Consider the following 14,555-nt stretch of genomic DNA (forward strand, 5'->3'; position numbering starts at 1 on the left):
TTAGTTGTAAGGATTAAGAAATATAATAAGTAGGGAGTGACTGAAATAAAGTGTTCAATGTGGGATAGGTAGGTATATGGTATAAAAAGTAAAAAGTATAATTTCTCACTTTCTGCCAATGTGTTAACACTGATGATGTTATTTTGGGTGAATGCTTTCCTATCTTAATTTTACCTTCATGTGCAGTATTTTTAATTTTTTCCATTATTAGTAAATAATATCATAAATAGTTTCTTCTTTTGAAATCTTTCAGATGTATCCTTCTCTTTCCATTCCAGTTGTTATATAAGGTTTGACCTGATGGCCTGAACAGATTTCTTAGTGCATGCTTCCTCTTCTGGTCTGTCTTATGTTCTGCTGATAGATTAATCTTTCAAAGGCATCGTGGCTTCTTTTTTTTCATAAATAAGAACTTATATATTTTTTACTATTGAGAATCACACTAAGTCCAAGTTCATTTGCTTCATTTGCAAATTCTTCCGAGAGATTTCATAACATTAGCTTTTCAACTATATACCATCTTTTTTTTACTTAGCTCTATAAGGGTATAATTTATACATAAATTTTATCTATTTTAAGTGTAGAGTTTGATGAACTTTAGCAATTGTAGGCTTAGAACCACCACAATTAAGATATAAAACATTTTCCCTATTCTCAAAAGTTCTCTCATGACCCTTTGCCATTATAGTCTACACAACTTAGTTCCTAGGCATCCACCGATCTTCATTCTATACTATAATTTTGCATTTTCTAGAATTTTATATCAATGGAATCATGATGCAAGAAGTCCTTTATGTTGGACTTCTTTCACTTAGCATATACTTTCAAGATTTGTTTTTATAGTGTGTCTTTCAACATTAAATGTTCTTTTTTTTGTTGCTGAGTAGTATCCCAAAGTATAGGTGTAACACAGTTTGTTCATCCATTCGCCAAAGACCATTTAGTGTATTTCAGTTTGGGGCCACTATGAAAAACTATTGCTATAAAAAATTTGCACAAAAATCTTTGTGTAGACCTATACATTCATTTCTTGTGATAAATACATATGAGTGGAATTGCTAGGTCCTATGACAAGTATATGTTTATTGTTATAAGAAACCACTGAACAATTTTTCAAAGTGGACGCTCCATTTTGCATACCACCCGCAACATATGGTAGTTTCAAGGATCATTTATTCTTCAAATATTCTTTGGCCATTTTGTTGTTCTTCTCCTTTTGAAACTACTTTATATTATCTGTTTATTTTCTTTAGATTTTCTTTGTTCTTTACATTGGATAATATCTATTGTTCTACCTGCAAGTTTATGGTTCATTTCTCAGTCATTTCCATCATTTCAACTTTAAGCTCAGACAGTGAATTTCTTATTTCATACATAATTTTTTTTTATTTTTAAATTTTTTTTAGTTCTAGAATGTCCTTTGGTTCTTTTTATTATCTATATTTCTCTCTGTTTTTTTTTTTTTTTTTTTTTTAAATTCAATACAAGCATCCATTCTTTGACTTCATTGAGGGTAGTTATAATGGCTGTTTTAAAATCCTGGTTGGCTCATTCCAACATACAGATAATCTAGGGCTGGCCTCAGTTGATTTTCCTTTTTCTTGAGAACATACTCTATTTTCCTGAATTTTTGTATCTCAGGTAACTTTGGATTACAGCTTGAACATTATGAATATTAGATTATGGAGACTCTGAGTTCTATTGTTTTTCCTCTAAAGAGTATTATTTCTTTTCTTTTTGCAAAAACTTATCTTGGTTGCATTTCAGCTGCAAACTGAGCAATAATTCCAATGCCAACTGAAACCTGTTTTCTTTAACTGAGCTGTTAAGGATCTGCAGCACATGTCTATGGTTCAGAGATCAACCAAAGATGTGAGCAGACAGAATTTGACCTTCCCCTGTATCTCTATTTGATTGTCCCTGAGAGTCTCCTCTTTCTCAGATTCTCCTGGATTTAATCTTCTGATTCCTCAAACCAAGGAATCCCTGGTTTTCCTACCACACTGACTGCGAAAATGGGAACTCACTCTACCTAATTCCCCTTTTCTGCCTCTGGGTTCCGTATGAGAACCTTCATGTTTCTGTTTACTATAAAGTGCCTTTATGTAGCTGATTTTTTGTGTTATGTCCAGAGCTTATAATTGTTGTCTTTATGAAGATCAATCTAATAAGATCTTATCCAGTCATTACGAGAAGCCAGTCCTTCATATTTCTTTAAAAAAACGCAACTGTTTATCTAGAAGACAAATTTATTCAGGCCACGAGCTCTTTATCTTTCCTCCACGTATTTAAGTCAAATTAATCTTATAAGTCTAATTAGAAATTCAATCTTCACTTGAGTTTTTTCTAGCTAGCTGCCTTATACTGGTTCTCTCTCTCTGTCGCTCTTATACTTATAGAAATTTTATACAGTCCTTGATTTTTTGTTTTGTTTAACAATACAGAATAATTAAACTTCATACATTTACCAGTAGTTTTCTCCTAAACTCCTATTAAATACAAACTTGAACCAATTAATATTTGAAAGCCATATTCTCATACTGTTCATTCCTTTTAAGTTCAAGAGGATAATGTGTGATAGTGGAAAGTTAATTGAATTTGGAGTCAGAAGGCATAGTTTGAAGTTTACACTCTTATGCCTTAGATCTAGTAATTTTACCCGAGTCTCAGTTTCTCCACCTGTAAAATAGGTATCCTAAAAATTCCTACTTCATAAAGATGATATGCTTGACAATACCATTCATCCAGTTGCTCCCGCTCAAAATTAAAAAAAAAAAAAATCTTTTAAAACTTTCTCTCATATTTCAGAGCCAATTAATTTCCAAGTGTTTCTTTTTTAAAATTTTTTTTAAAAAATATATCTTTATTGATTTCAGAGAGAGGAAAGGAGAGGGAGAGAGAGAGAGACAGAAACATCAATGATGAGAGAGTCATTGATGGAGCCCGCAACCCGGGCATGCGCCCTGACCGGGAATCGAACCCGATCGCCCGGATCCCAGGCTCAACCGCTGAGCCGCGCCCGGCGGGCTCCAAGTGTTTCTCGTATCAATGCACTCTTCTGTTGTGTCGTCCCTGTGTAGTTCAGCCATCTGCATCTCTTTTGTACACTGTTGCAGTAACTTCATAACTAGCTTCCTGCCTTTGGCTTTACCTCTCCTCCTAATCCACTTCCCACGCTGCTATGGACAGAGTTCTCTAAAAGGCAACTCTATGGGGTTACCTCTTGGCCACTGAAAGCCCTGCACTGGCCCGGCTCCCACCTGACTCCCAGTCCCCCCATTATGTAACCCATCTTACCCATTTCTTGCTGCTTCCCTACATGCCTCCCAGGCTCCGGCTAAACTGAGCGGCTTGCTTTTAATCACACATTGAGCTCATGCCTTTACATATGTCCCTCCTCTGCTTGGAATGTCCTTCCTTGGAGAGTCTCTTTCCTACAGTGCACAAAGGCATCTTATTACGTAGGTGTGATCCTACCCAAAAGATACTGTACAAATGGCAAAAGGACCATGTCTTATAGTTCTTTTGATCTTCAATAACGAGGCAATAGGAACAGATAGGCCCTCAAAGGGTTGGCGAGTGAGAGGTAACTTACTGAACAATACAAGGCAATCTTGACTTACTTAACAGCTAAATTCACAGTATATTATAAGTGTGACTTCAGGTTATTATTACTGCTTCTAGAAATTTCAGATTTTTAAGTACTAATGAAAAAAATAATTTTAGAACTTAAGAACATTACCTGGATACATCGTTTAAAATAGTAAAACTCTGGGAAATGAGCAAATGCAGAATCTAAGTCATACGTAATAAAGTGCCATTGGCTCTTAAATGAATAAAGTATCTTAGGAAGTATGGTATCATTGCTTTATGAACACATTTAGGGCTAATTTATGTCCATTCTAAACATTATCTCAAAAAAGTGGGACCTATGTCCTGTAATTATGGCTTTAATGTATTTTAAGTAAGACATACATTTTAAAGAAATGCCTTCAAGAACATCTCAGCAAATTCCTATGCCTTTATGTTCAATCATTGGCTCAAGTTAGAGGTAGTCTAATTGTGCCCCCCCCCCCAATTGCTATTAGTGAGTCAAACTGGCTTCATTCATTCATTCATTCATTCATTCATTCATTCATTCATTCAACTATGTACAGAGAACCACAATGAATCAGGCATACTTCTAGGTGCTTGGCATACAGCAGTAAATGAAACAGACTAAGTCTCTGATATCATGGCCCTTACCTTCTGGTGAGGAGAAGCAAATAATAAACATATATAATCAGGTTGTAATAAGTACTCTGAGGCAAAAATAAGATGTTAAGGAGATAGAGTGCCAAGGGGAGGAGAATGCTATTTTGGATAGAAATCAGTGAAGAGGTCTTTTGAAGGAGACATCTAAGCAGAGACCTATGTGAATGTAGGGGGAAGTCATACAGCCATGGGGAGGTAGAGAGGCCTAGGCAGAGGGAATGGTAAGTGCAAAGGCCCTGGGGGAATGTGGTATTGAATTCCTTCTAAGGAGAAGGAATGATATGTCATATTTAACACTGTTTTGAAAAAAAATCAGATCACATATATTGAAGCCCTAGGTTTCTTATTTATTGTAATTAAGAGTAATACTTCAGGGCAACTGCAGTATAAGTGTTGGTTATTTCAAAATTCTGTCTTTTCCCGGAATTTTACAGATTAAAGCATACATGAGGCTGAGAAATATAAAGCAAGTGTCAAAAAAAACCAAAACACTTTTCTAGACTAAGGGTCACTGAATGCTCTTAGCGATTTCCTACCGGTGGATTTTGTTGTTGCTGTTGTTTTGATTATTACACATTGTAACCAATTAATTTAATGGTTCTGTTGGCGGGGTCTTTCCCCCCAACTTACTTACATTTAAAAATTCACAGAGAAGCTTGCAGGAAGCAGATAGGTGTAAGCAATGTGGTGCAGCGGGTCACACCCGTCACCAAAGTCGGCACTGATTAGCTGCGATGAATTTTTAAAAACCACCCGTCCAGCGGCAGAAGCCGTGGGCGCAGCCGGGGGAAGGGGCCACAGGCAGGGGCGCTGCGTTTATTCCGCTCCCGCGAACGGGACTGAAGCGGACGCTGCCGTCGGGAGCTTACTCTGCCTCTAGCCGGCGGAAACCGAAAACGCGGGGGCGGGGGTGGGTGGCAGGAGGTCTCCCGAGCGAAACGCCGGAGAGGCGCAGGCGAAGGCTGCTGCCTCCAACTCCGCGTCCCCAGTCCCCGGGACGGAGACGCCTGGGGGGAGCGCGCTGACGCCGCGCGGAGACTCCCCGCGTCCCGGGCGGGGCGGCGGGGCGGCGGGGCGGCGGGGCGGCGGGGCGGCGGGGCGGCGGGGCGGCGGGGCGGCGGGGCGGCGGGGCGGCGGGGCGGCGGGGCGGCGGGGCCGCTTCGCTCACACGCCGCTCGGAGCGGTTCGGCGAACGTCACACGTGACGCCCGGGGGCCTGAACCCCTCCAGCCGCCTGGGGGCCGCAGGCGCTGCGGGCGGAGGTTGCACGACCGCAGGAGGGAGGGCGAAACTTGTAAAAGGAGGGAGCGCCACCAGCCTCAAGTCGGCCCCCCGGACCCGCGCCCCCAGAAGCCCACCCAAACTGAGACCGCGGCTCCGGCCCGGGGGGCGGGGTGCCGCGCCATGCACGCGGCCGGGAGCGGGCGGCGGGAGCGGGAGCCGTGGCTCTGAGGGGCGGGACGGCCTGAGGTCGGGGTCCAGCGCGGCTCAGGCTCCCGCACCGGCCGCGCCACGGCCGGGTGGGGGCGGGGAGGCGGGTGCGCTGGGTGCGCGCGTGTGTGCGTGTGTGCGCGTGTCTACAGGTAGCAGCGGCGGCGGCGGGGACCCGAGCGGGGGACGCCTCTGCAGCCGCCTCCCCGCCGGTGATTTTCAGAGGCAACTGCTCACTTAGCTGGCGGATCGGGACCCTCGGGAGCTCTCCTCCTGTCCGCGTCCACGCGTCTTAGCCGTCTTCCAGTTTCTAGTGTGTGTTCTGGGCATTTTTTTTCACCTTTTATTTTTCCTTCTCGCTCTAAACCTTCTCGGGAATTCTGCGTATGGAAGCAGGTGGCTCCTGAAAGGAAACCCTTGGATACGTCTGGCTTGCCAAGTTTGCCTCTTCCCGTCCCCTCCGTCTTTCAGAGGCATCTGCGGTGCTTTTCTCCTCGGATTTCTATGCAGAAAACGCGTGTAGGTTTCTATACCGACCGCAGGACAGATACATACATATCCGCGTGCCCGAGCGCTTGGTTTTCGCCTCTCTTCCCGACGAAGCGGAATGTTTCGGAGCCGATGGATAACGAGAACAGTATTAACATTTTTCTGAGCCCTTTTTTTAAAAAAGGGAGGGAGCGTGAAGAATTGTCTAACCTTCGGCCGTCGTGTGGGGGCACAGTAAGCGTCGCGAAGGGTTCATGGTCGCAGAGCAGGTGCGGACGGGGCTCAGAGAGAAAGGTAAGGGAGCTCCGAGCGCCGCCAGCTCCGGCGTCCGTCTGAATCCCGCAGTTGCCCGCGACTTCCTACCCCCGCCCCCCCCGCCCCCCTCCCCGCCCGGCCCAGTCTCCCGCGCGCCGGAACCCTTCCCCAGCTCCGACGGGGTCGGGGCGCCGGCGGTTTCGCCGCCCGGTCGGCGGAGTTTCAGTGGCTCGCTCTCTCCCGTCGTTCGCCCGGCCGCGGAACCGACTTCCCCAGTCCCCTCTGAGCTGCCTTGGGAAACCCATTTTGTCTTTCTGAAAAATGATGCCATCTAGACAGCGGTCTTAAACATCTCTTGGTGCCAACCCCTCACCTCGATCCTCTGACAAAAATAAAAACAATTAAAAAAACAAATTTCAAGGAACTGGGTGGTTTCTTTAAGCGCTGGGGTTCACGGAACTCCCCAAACGTATTTTCATTTAAGACCAAGCCCCGACCTCGGGAGGCGCCCGCCGCGCCGGAAACTCGGCCTCCGAGTCCGCACACGGCCCGTTCCCTTTCCTCGGAGGGTCCAGCGGAGTTGAGCGAGATGGAGCTGAGTGTCGCGCAGGGAGAACTACAGGACGCTTCATTCCTTCGTAAAGCCCCCCTTCAGTCCACACCGCGGCCAGTCCCTGTTAACTCCGGGTCCGCGGGCGCGTTTTCAGACCCGACCTTCCGGGGAGGGGGGAACCTGCCCCATTCTCCCGGGTCTCGCCCCAGGTTCCTCCGCCGCGCGCCGGCCCGGGCCCTGGCAGTCTGCAAACTGCCCGCTCTGCCCACCCCGGGAGGGTGCCCGCCGCGCTCCGCCACTCCTGCCCCTCGGTCCTTCCTCCATTGGCGCTGTCGGAGCCGCCGCGCCTCCGCTCGGCTCGCGCTCCCCGCCGCGCCCCCCGCGCCCCCACCTGCCCCGGCTCCGCGCGCCCCTCCCCCGCCCCCCGCGGCGCCCTGACCCTTCCAGCCCTAGCGGCGGCCTCCGGGCGCGGGGCGCCGTGTCCGCGGAGCTGCTGAGAGCCGAGGCCGCGGGAAAGGCGTGCGGGGGCCGGGGCCGGAGGCCGGGGAGCCGTCCGAGCCGGAGAGAGCCGGCGGCGCGGGGAGCGCGGGCGGGGGCGCGCCGCCGAGCCCGGGCGGGCGGGTGCAGTGGCCGCCCGCGCCGTGGAGCGGCGCCCCAGTCCCTGCGGCGGCTCCCGCCAGAGCTGCGCCGGGGACCGCCGGGACCAGCGCCGAGCCCTCGGCAGAGAGGTACCCGAGAACCGAGCGGAGAGCGGGGCGGGTTTCCTGGGAGATACGAGGCTGAGCAGACGCGGGAACAATGCCGCCTCCAGACGCGAGCCCGCGCCAGGCGCCCGGGCGCCGCGGACGCGCTGCCCTCAGCCCCCGCTCCCCGCGGGCCCTCGGGCTGGCTCGAGGGGTGGCTCAGATTCGTAGTTTGACGGGGATAAGAAAGTTGCTCGTCCCCACATTTCCTGCGAAGTGGTTTTCAGGTCTGCGCGGTTGCAGTCAAGATGTCACTCCCCAGATCCCCCGCGAGGAGCTGCGACTAGATCGGACTTTACTGGGCAATAAGCCCCTTTGGGGGAGAAGGTGGTGTAAACATTTAGAACGCTTTCCTCTGGCTCCTGATGTCCAGCCCAATGCTTTGAGAGTGGAAATGAAAAGCCACCTGCAGTGAATTTAAAATTGGGAATAATTTATTCCAGAGGAGGCTGTTAGTGTCTTACAGAGAGGGGGGAAGTTACGGGTCTAAAATTTGATTCATTTGTGATCGTTCTGAATCATGAGCAGTTGGCCTGCACAAAGGTATACTACTTCTTTTCTCATTTCCAGGGCCGTCATGATACATGTAGGAAATGTAAATTTAGCCAGCTAGCTAGCTAACCTTGTGTCTGTTACTCTGCGTTTTTACAGGTACTTAATATAATAATTTTCCTTCGTTTTATACTGACACTACCGTGGTCTGTTTTCTCTATATAAATTCTCATGCAGTACATGAAAAAAATGCAGGGTCGTAATGTATTTCTCAAAAATCTATTGTGCTTGATTATAAATAGGATCGTAGATATAAAAATAACACTAAGGAAAGGTGTGGGTCCATGTGTTTGACTGTCAAACCTATAGAACGCCTTGCTGTTTCAATCAGCCATTACAACCCAGCAGACTACTAGCTTTTTGAAAGGAGCCCAGAAGCAAGGGCCGTGCACGTATTTAAAATATTAAATGGTTAAGTACAAAAACATTGTTTACTGTGCCCTTGGCAGAGAATGAATCTAAGTCTGTATGCACTGCTGAGTGATTGAGTGATTCACAGAGAAAGTGGAAGTTAATCATTACTCAGGCCTTCTGATTACATGGTTTGATTAAAAGAAGTTGCTGTTTTCTGTAAGCCTGCTATTCTGCAGTTAGCCTTTCCAATCCTCTTACCATAAGCAGAAATTGAGGGAGTCCGTCTTTCAGCAGCCTAGGGACTCCAGTGCCTGCAGTGTGGGGTGAAGAAAGTCCTGTTTAGCTCCCTCCCTGTCATAGCCTCCTTCCTTCCACCCCCAGGATACTTGCTGTTAAACTTACCTTTCATCTCTCAGTAGTGTTTTATTTTGTGAAAATTTCCTTTTATAGTTAGACATGAGATATTTTCAAATACAAACGTCTGGATTGTTTTGAAATTGAAGATGGAATATAAACTCACAGACAGTAGGCTGAGAACTTTGTTTGCTGCAGGTAGAGGGTTTGAAGACTTGATGGCTTTACATGCCTAGGTGACTTCCCTGACTTTCGAAAGTCTCTTCCAACCCTGAACTTCTCATATTTTATCCCACTTTTATTACTTCTACATGGTCATTTCCTAAAATTAGTTACTTAGGAGTTTTTTTTACAGGATAATTAAATAACTGTAGACAAAACAGATATAAATCTTAGCTCTCTGAGTGAAAAAAAATTAACGTTTTTTAGTAAAGCCAAGTAATAGCCTATTTCTAGATTTTACAAATTTTTATACAAAGGAATTTTTTTTTTGGATTACTTAACAAGTACTAATTCGTAGTTTTTGTAAGCAAAACATATTTGGAATTAACAGTAAGATTTGAAACCATAACAGTTCAACAATATACTTTTGCATATTTTAAAGCATTTTGAAGTGAAGTTTGATGTCTGTTTCCATCTTATTAGATTGTAAGTGGGAAGATTCCTACTTAAATTCCTATGATTCCTCAGTTACACTTTAATAATTTAGAAAGGGAATCACTCCAGTTCAGTTCACCAAACTCCTCCCCCCCAAAAAAACATGGGTCTGGTCTTGCAGATCTCTTATTAACAATGGCCAGTGGTTCCTTATAGCTTGGATGATAAAGTCCAGAACGCTGATGGCATTCAATTCCTTTCATTATTTACTCCCCAACTTTCCTTTTTAGATTTAAACACCTTCCACTTGGAACCCTTCCCTGATTTATTCATTATTCCATTCACAAGACTCTTATTTACTACATTCCCCAATAGAACATGCCATTTTGGGCTCTGTGCTTTGCTTATGCTAACATTTCTTCGTGGATCACTTTCCACTGCCTCCTCCCCCACCCTCACCCCCCACCCCCACATACACACACAGCAATTGTAGGACCAGAGAACATTTTGTTTCCTTAGATTTCTCTTTCCTCTTTCATCCTGCTTCCTTCCTGTGTCCTTACCCTGAGCTCCACAAGACATTATTTGTAACAGGAGTAGCCCACCTGTCACACTTCTCAATGGTTAGCATCCTCACTGGATAGTAAGTTCCCAGAGGTCAGAACCGTATCTTATTTATAATTTCATTTAAAATGCTTAGCCCCAAGTCTGAACATAAAGTAAACCACAAATGAATATTAAAAGTATTATTTACAAATACATTTGGCTATGAGGCACTAGAACCTGGCTAACAGTGGATTAAGCAAATAAGCATTTATCTTACATCATAAAAACTCAGGAGAAAATGGTTGCTTAAACGTTTCATCAAGGAATCAGCCTTCTATCATTTTGATATTTTTCTTCTCATAGTCATAAGATTGCTGTTGTGCCCCTGGCATCATGCCTGCTTTCTAAGCCCCCCAAACTATAGCAAAGGCTACTCTGGGACAAGATTTCTCAACCTTGGCATTGTCATCTGGAGCCAAATAAGCCTCCAGAATGGTTACCACAGTGGTTACCACAAAGACAAATTATAAGTCTTTGTCATTGTTGTGGGGGAGTATCCTGTACATTGTGGGGTGTTTAGCAACATCTGTGGTCTCTACTGACTAGGTGCCAATAGCATGCCCCATTCACCCCTCCAGTTATGACAACCAAGAGAAATGTCCCTTAGAGGTAAAATCATCCTGGGTTGACAACAACTACCTTAGAGTCAAAGGAAGGCAATTCCCTGTTTCTTACTCCCCCTTTTTCTTTGCATTGCAGTGGTGCTGGGGATCTGCTTGTTTTTCGCTTAATAAATGGTAGAGAACTCTTTGAAACTGTCAAAAAAAAAATGGAGAAGAAGGAAGGAAGGGAGGGAGGGAGGGAGGGAGGGAGGGAGGGAGGGAGGGAGGAGGAAGGGATAAGAGAAGTCTAAAGAAGGCTTTTCCTTGAGCATTTGGTCATTTTGTGTGATGTGAACATTCTCTCCGTAGGCTTCCATTCTCATATCACTTCCAGAACGGTGTCTGATTCTAGCTAAAGGAGAAGTTGGGAAATATACTTTCAGTGTGGCATACCACTACCTTGGAGAAAATCAGAATCTGAAAAAAGAGCGAGAAATGAATTTGTGTTTGAAAACTACAAGTGTTTGCAACTGTGATAGGACAAAAGAATATTTTGCCTAAATACTTTAAAAAAGAGAAAAGTAAATAGACATAACAAAGAGTAGATATTTTTTTTCGCATGCTAAATATTTATAAAATAACTATGATAATACTGTGATTCTTTCCCCTCTCTAGGTAATATTTTACTTGGAAAATAACTGGGCAAAATGGAGGCATCTTGCTCGTGTGTGTGTGTGTGTGTGTGTGTGTGTGTGTGTGTGTGAGATACAGCACCCCATTTCCTGTAGTCCATTGAACAAAGCAGTAGTTCGCTATTCATACTTATGAATTACATAGTGGTCAATCATGAGAAATGTTGTCAAAAGAGATAAAAATGCAGATGTATTGTTTTCATACTTCTAACTCTTATATTTAGAAAGCTAGCACACGCTAAGTGATGACATTAGGTTAAATAATGGTTTATTGTACATATGTGTTATCATGGTCTGTAGTAACTTTAAATTAGGTTGCTCAATTATTTATCTCAGTTTGGGGAAAAAGTACTATTCGACACCATTATAGGAAAGGGCTCTACTCTACAAAGATATGTCAACATGGCTGTGATGGTAAATGATGTCTGATTGAGTACAAAGTTGTTTTTTGTTTTTGTTTTTTTAATTTCTTACTCTGTCTTTCATTCTTTATGACTTTGTTGAATGCCAATTGTGCTCATTTCCTTGTAGAATATAGAAATATAAGATGTGCTGTCTATTAAGAATCTTTTGTCTGTAGATGACAGAATACCCAGTTACAGGCCTGCACAAGAAACACATTCATTATCTTGCAGAACAAGGATTCTGGAGGTATGCTGGTTCAGGGTTAGCCAACTCAGCTGTCCAAGGATGTCAGGGCTCTGAGACAGCTTTGCTAAAATTCTGATGGCTCTCCATCTTGGAAAGAAGATAATATGTTTACCACAGAGCCAAACATAACCTCTTCAAATAGTCCCACCCAAGCAAAAAGATGAGAGGCAGTCTTTGTCTCATGGAAATTGGAAGAAAATGTTCCAAAAGCTATCAGACTTTCCTTTATGCCTGATTGACTAAAACTATGACCCATCCCACTTCTAATCATGGGCAAAGAGAAAATGCATTGCATGACTGGTTTTGATCAACCACGGTTTTTCCCCTGGGCTGGAAGAAAGGTCTGCTTTCTCTGTGGACATAGCAGTGTCACACTAAAACCAAATCAGAACACTTGCTAACTGGGAGGAAGGAGGCAATAGCTGTTACCTGGGGTGCCTGAGGTGTGCCATAAATATTAAGTCCTGACTTCATCAAATTTCTTAGGTTATGGAATGCCTATATTGTAATTATATGCTCACGTGTGTGTGCGTGCACTCACACACACATACACTCACACATACACATTAACTGGTCTTTGAATCCATGGACATAAACTGTATACATGCCAGGCTGCATGCTTCTGATGTAGAATGATTGCTTTCATGATGTCCCAGAGATTTTATTTTTTAGATAATATCTAGAGAATCAGAAAATCTAGAAATGGTCCTTGGAGAGCACAATTGCAAACACTAAATTATGTTACATTACATGTCTGAATCCCAACTCCTACCTTTTCAGCTTATGTAACAACCATAGATAAACCAGAACACGTCCTTCTTACTAACGTAATAGATCATCTATCTGTGTCTTTCATGTGATCCTACAATCATAATTCAGGAGTAATGTGAGAAATGACTGAAGCCTTTGGCAATTACAGTCATGAAGAAGGACTTAATTTCATTTATGCTCAAATTAAAACAACCCCTCTGCTTTTGATAACTGTTTACTTAGAGGATCTAAGGGACGGATCTAGTTTTCAGCTCACATGGCAGTGACTATCTCTCATGAAACGTTTTAAGTCTTTATTTTCATTCTTTTGTCTGACTTCATGGTAGCACAACCAGTTTTGTGTTCAATTGAAAAAGGGGTCCTTAGCCATCTCCCTTTACCCTCCTTCATTATTGGAATCCACTTTTAACTTAACTTTGTTTCAAGATTTGATTGTATTTGGGATTTTTATCATAACTTGCAAGAAGGAAGAATATGTATGTACATGTGTATGTGCATGTGCAAACAAATGAAAGCTGTCATATATCACTCAATAAATGTCATTTTTCCTGAATGAATATATGTTCAGAAATTAGACAATATTGTGTGCAATAAACTGCTGAATTATGTTCCCATCAGTATGTGCAATGGGATTTCAGGGGGAAAATGTACCAGTGGTACTTGAGTCATTGTGATGGAGATTCACACTGAAATTTGCAGGCAGGTGGAAACTAAGGGAAGGAAGGTAGAGAAAGTTTAAATATGATGAATTCATTATACATATTATGCTGTGTGATCAGAGAGCAAATTGCGTTTCAACTTTTTTTCCTCTCTGCCTTTAGAATTTCAGTAAGTCTTCATTTCTTTATTTTTTAATTTTAATTTTTTAATTTATTGATTTTAGAGAGGGAAAAAGGGAGGGAGAGAAAGAGGGAAACATGGCTTTGTTGTTCCACTTATTTATGTATTCATTGGTTGATTCTTATATGTGCCATGACCGGGGATCACATCTGCAACCTTGGCTTACCTGTGTGATGCTCTAACTGGTTGAGCTGCCCTGCCAAGGCAGTAACCTCATTTCTACTTACTAACTTTCTCCCCAGTATAAAGGAGTAAATGAGTTTAAACACCAAAGCCACATTGTGAAAGAACCATGATTAGAAAAGAGTGGATTTGTTATGTCTTTGTCTCAAAACAAATTTTGTGATGGACATTGGCCCTCTTATTGCTTACAATCCGCATTTCAGGATGCATTTTCAGTGTCTCATCTTTCCATCTATCTATCCTGGGCTCTTTTCTCAGGCTCCATGCCTGAAGCTGTTTGCATCACAGGAACCATCTCTGACCTGGACTCCTTGCCTCCGGGGAGACGGAATCAAACATAAACATAATTAGCAACTCCATCTGTGTTTCGGGTCAGAAACAGATGCTTCCCCTTTTTGTTTTAATAGAAGGTATATTTGAAAGTGGAAACATAGTGAAGTTGGGTTTTAGAAAGATCCACATTTTAGTGGGCACTCTTTGTGTCAAGTAAAGACCACCAAAGGAATATGTTTTCTAAGCACCTTTCTGAACTTCTTTCTTCTGGACCTATGCAGTGTCTTGCATTCAACAATCCACTGTGAAATGATTATGGTTCACAGCATTAACCCCAGGTGTTGCCAGTTCCTGAAGCCTCTCTCAGGGAATAAAATGTATAATTATATATTTGATATACCGTATTTACCCCCAA

The 14,555-nt window shown here is 43.7% G+C and overlaps 1 protein-coding gene across 4 annotated transcripts in view; it reads left to right on the top strand.

The window, feature by feature from the left end:
• The first annotated feature begins 5,827 nt into the window (after positions 1 to 5,827).
• The window catches only part of NLGN1 (neuroligin 1), a 710,817-nt gene continuing 702,089 nt past the window's right edge, over positions 5,828 to 14,555 (top strand). The window contains exon 1 of one of the 4 annotated variants that reach the window (XM_081138375.1): positions 5,828 to 6,468. The gene's annotated coding sequence lies outside the window, so the exon portion shown is untranslated. Of the gene's footprint in view, positions 6,469 to 7,587; positions 7,711 to 14,555 lie in introns of those variants that run through there. The other 3 variants (XM_081138371.1, XM_081138369.1, XM_081138373.1) reach the window with 3 other exon arrangements.

Source organism: Miniopterus schreibersii (genome assembly GCF_964146895.1).
Source record: "Miniopterus schreibersii genome assembly, chromosome: 5".
NCBI classification, from domain to species: domain Eukaryota; kingdom Metazoa; phylum Chordata; class Mammalia; order Chiroptera; family Miniopteridae; genus Miniopterus; species Miniopterus schreibersii.